The following is a 4,837-nucleotide window of genomic DNA, read 5'->3' as shown; positions in this document are numbered from 1 at the left end:
AACCTGAAACTGTGAAGGGTTGCTCGAATGACAAATGGAGTTAAATTTGTTGGACATCTAGATCCTAACCAAATGGGATGAAATGCTAGGGCGCTGTTTGCTGGTACTGGGTTTGTACTTTTGAAATCTGCTGGTGAACACATTCTGTGCTTAACTGATTGATAAATTTGCCATCTAAAGAATTCTGTTGTAACAACTCACCATTGGTTTATATTTAGTCTTAAGTAGAGGTTAAGGTATTTCTAAGAGTACAAAATTCTGTTAAGTGTAATTAAGACTGATGGAAATGAGAAAAGCAACTCTGTATGTAAAAAGTAGGAGATATGTAAAAGAGAGATAAACAGCCCTAAGGCCACTGTCAGAGCTAAATCCATTCGTAAAAGAATGGAAGGGGAGACTGATCACCTCCCATTAGCCAGGGATACCAAAAGGGGAGGATGTCCAACCTGTTTGAATCTGGAAAATGCCTGACTGTGTGAATGTATCTCTATGGCTCCACCGCTTCCACTATGGAGTCTGAATGGACTGCACCCTAAATCTTGCAGGGCTTCATATGGCATAACGGTCATCTACTCAATGGAGTAGCCCAGTCCAGGGTTTATACAGACAGACCTTAAATAAGACGCTCCTAAGTTCCCACGAGGGACACGAGCAGGACAGCATACAGGGACAGCCCTGCTCTAATGGCAGAGCAGATCACAGCTGTTCTCTCTGGGCTCCTCCACCCAGAATCTGAGAGATGGAACAGGGGAAATTCTGTGCAATGAATTTGGACTCTGCTTAGCACCTCTGTGTTGGCTCTCAGCCCTAGAAAAACGAGAGCCTGAGGGTCCACTTTGAGTCTAGGAAGCCATCTTCCAAGAGGAAGAAAACTCTCTGAAACTCCGTGAGCTGCTCGTCCCTCTTCTCTGATGTCTGGACTCAATGGGTCACACAAGGGCCTATGGGAGGAGCTCGGGAGTCAAGGCTTCAAATCTTGGCCATCGGAGGCTGCCAGGGACCTGACCCGATTGATACACATGCAGCTGCTGGCACGTTTCTGAATATGCTGGCTCTCTGCAGCCTCTGCATCTTTGAACAACATGTCCATCTGTCTGAAACATCATTCTGTCTCAAGCACTTAGAAACCCTCCACTACCTCCTCCTTTGTACAGAATGGGTATGACCACAAGGCATCAGTAGCCCAAGAAGGCCGGGGGCCAATGTAACTATGAACGAGAGAGATATGGTAGCTAACCAAGCCTGGACAAATTAAGGTAACAGTAGGGTATGAGAAAGTTCAGCTTCCTCCAGCAAGGGGAGGATGGTTCCATGTTATATAGGGTGTCACGTACACTCATCTGAGAATATCGGGTAAGAACCTTATGATTGTATACGGCCATACCACCCTGAAGGCGCCAGATCTCGTCTGATCTTGGAAGCTAAGAAGGGTCGGGCCTGGTTAGTACTTGGATGGAAGACTGCCAGGGAATACCGGTTGCTTTTGCTTTGCTCTCCAAGAGGGAATTTCTTGGGACGGTGGGCTACTGCAGGCTGTGGATGCTACCTTCACGGAGATGGCACAACCTCTCTACGAACTGGCTAAGGGAGGACTCACTATGGTAGAGTGTGGACAGCTGAGGCAGAAGGAGCATTTCGGGAATTACAAAGCGCCTTACTGTGTGCCCCAGCATTGGTCATCCCAGATGTTACCAAGCCCTTCCACTTGTATGTGAAGGCAGGGCTGACTAAAGAAGTTTTGACTCAGACTCTAGGGTATGGTGAAGGCCAGTGGTCTATCTTAGCAAGAAACTAGATCCAGTAGCAGCTGGGTTCACCCTTTGCTTCTGCATAATTGCTGCCATGGCCCTCCTAGTCAAGGATGCATGCAAATTGACTCTGGGTCAAAATCTCATATTGACCACCACCCACGTTATCAAGGGCCTTCTCCGGACTCCACCAGACCAATGGATGACGAACGCCCGGGTAACGGGGTATCAGGCCCTTCTCCTCAATGAACCAAAAGTGGCCTTCCGACCCCCAGCAGTGCTAAATCCAGCCACACTGCTGCCAGAAGAGCTAGCTGACCACACGACTGTGGGGACGTCTTAACCCAAGTCACAGGAATAAGGCCGGATCTCAGAGACACTCCCCTCCCGGATGCGGAAATGACTCTGTTCACAGAAGGGAGTAGTTACATGGTCAGTGGAAAAGAGGTATGCGGGGGCTGCAATGGTTTCTCCTGGGCAGAGACTCTGGATGTCAGCCCTGCCACATAGGATCTCGGTGGAAAAGCAAAGCTGATTGCATTCACCAAGGCACTACAGATGGCCGAGGCCACAGGCACTAACTGGAAACTACAATGTGCCTACTGGCCCCAGAGCTCTGAGCAAGGAGAATGAACCAGACTCTCGAAAAGACCTTGACAAAGTTAATTCTGGAGGCTGGCGGTGGATAGAAAATCTCCTTCATTTTACTCTCAGGGCACGATGTAATAAACAAGGTGACCCCATTTAAAATAATGTTTGGGAGCTCTGTCCTAGGTTACAGGAGGTTGCCCTAGAAGAAATGACTGATCAGTCTATACCCCAGTCACTGCAGGCATTACAGTCTGTCTTAAAAAGAAGGGATCCAAACTGCCTATACTGGAACAGAGACGGTGGAACCACATCCTTACCAACCCGGGGACTTGGTTTGGATACGTCGCTATCAAGTGGGGAATTTGGAGCCTCGTTGGAAGGGACCATTTACTGTTATCCTAACCACCCCCACAGCAGTAAAAGTGGAAGGCATCAGGGCCTGGGTTCATGCGGGTCATGTCAAACGAGCTGAGAGTAAGGATGCCCTCCAGAAATGGGAAATGCAGCCAAAAGACCCTGCTGACCATAGACTAAGACTAAAGAAACTGTGAGTGTATTGTTGCTATACTAAAGAAAATTGGGGCGATAAAATGTTAGTCTTATATGTTCAATATAAGGTAGAACCATCTGAAAAGTCAAGGATTTGACTAATCTCCAAAGAAAAGGGGGGAATGTAAGGGTCTGCCCCTCCCAGAGGAACTTGCTTGTGGACCCTGAATGTAAGGGTGGGGCAGACTGCGTGGAGACATCCAATCAGTAAGCCATATGTATATCCACTGGGAAGGTTGAAATTCAATTGGCCACCTGTGTAGGGGCGGGGCTCAACCACCCCCATAAAGGTTGCTCTGCCAGGCTGCCAAGGGGGGCTCCTGCAGGAGAGCCCGGGGCTCCTGCAGGAGAGCCGGGGCTCCTGCAGGAGGGCCGGGGGGCTGCTGCAGGAGAGCGGCGGCTGCTACAGGAGGGGTGAAGTCCGCAGAGAGCGGTGAAGTCGGCGGAGAGCGGTGAAGTCGGCGGAGAGCGCTGAAGTCGGCGGAGAGCGCTGAAGTCGGCGGAGAGCGCTGAAGTGGAGCGGAGAGCGGTGGAAGTCGCAGAAGAGCAGGGGAGTCAACGGTGTATAGAAGAGCTGTAACAGCTCTTGTAAGAGCTATAACCGCGTTTGGCGGTCCAGCCTCCAGCCTCCGGCGGCGGCCCCGAGCGCCGCCGCCTGCAGCCTCCGGCGGCGGCCCCGAGCGCCGCCGCCTGCAGCCTCCGGCGGCGGCCCCGAGCGCCGCCGCCTGCAGCTTCCAGCCGGCGGCCCCGAGCCATCGCCTGCAGCTTCCAGCCTCCGGCCCCGAGCCATCGCCTGCAGCTTCCAGCCTCCGGGGGCCCAGCGGTCCTGAGACATCTGCGGTCCAGTTGTCAGCGTTCCCTCGACGCCTGCAGTCCTGAGACATCTGCGGTCCAGTTGCCTGCACCCTCCGGCGGCGGCCCCGAGCGCCGCCGCCTGCACCCTCCGGCGGCGGCCCCGCGCGCCGCCGCCTGCACCCTCCGGTCTGAGGCACACAGTAAGTCTCTGCAGCTTCCAGCCGGCGGCCCCGAGCCATCGCCTGCAGCTTCCAGCCTCCGGCCCCGAGCCATCGCCTGCAGCTTCCAGCCTCCGGGGGCCCAGCGGTCCTGAGACATCTGCGGTCCAGTTGTCAGCGTTCCCTCGACGCCTGCGGTCCTGAGACATCTGCGGTCCAGTTGTCAGCGTTCCCTCGACGCCTGCGGTCCTGAGACATCTGCGGTCCAATTGCCAGCGGTCCCTCGACGCCTGCGGTCCTGAGACATCTGCGGTCCAGTTGTCAGCGGTCCCTCGACGCCTGCGGTCCTGAGACATCTGCGGTCCAGTTGCCAGCGGTCCCTCGACGCCTGCGGTCCTGAGACATCTGCGGTCCAGTTGCCAGCGGTCCCTCGACGCCTGCGGTCCTGAGACATCTGCGGTCCAGTTGTCAGCGTTCCCTCGACGCCTGCGGTCCTGAGACATCTGCGGTCCAGTTGCCAGCGGTCCCTCGACGCCTGCGGTCCTGAGACATCTGCGGTCCAGTTGTCAGCGTTCCCTCGACGCCTGCGGTCCTGAGACATCTGCGGTCCAGTTGCCAGCGGTCCCTCGACGCCTGCGGTCCTGAGACATCTGCGGTCCAGTTGTCAGCGGTCCCTCGACGCCTGCGGTCCTGATGCCTACAGACCCTAGAGGCCAGCAGTCGGTCCTGACACCTGCAGCCCCTAGATGCCAGCAGTCTGGAGGCATAAGCAGCCCTGAGATGCCAACGGCCCCTAGACACCAGCAGCCTCCCTGCAAAATGCCTTGCCACCCCGAACCACAAGTGGCCTTGTCCGCAGTGGTGGCTTCCTCCGGGTGGAAGCCTGGTCAGAGTAGCATCGTGGGGAGCAGAGTCTGTGTCATCTGGGTTGTCCTCCTTGTCATTGTTGCTTCTTCGTCATTGGGAGTGGCCTCATCCAGGAAATGGTCTTGTCCA

The 4,837-nt window shown here is 54.8% G+C and overlaps 1 pseudogene; it reads left to right on the top strand.

The window, feature by feature from the left end:
* Nucleotides 1-1,370: 1,370 nt before the first annotated feature.
* Nucleotides 1,371-1,488, top strand: LOC122901327 (annotated as a pseudogene).
* The last annotated feature ends 3,349 nt before the right edge of the window (nt 1,489-4,837 follow it).

This window comes from Neovison vison, chromosome 2 (genome assembly GCF_020171115.1).
Source record: "Neovison vison isolate M4711 chromosome 2, ASM_NN_V1, whole genome shotgun sequence".
NCBI lineage: Eukaryota > Metazoa > Chordata > Mammalia > Carnivora > Mustelidae > Neogale > Neogale vison.
This window is presented reverse-complemented; position numbering and strand designations above follow the sequence as displayed.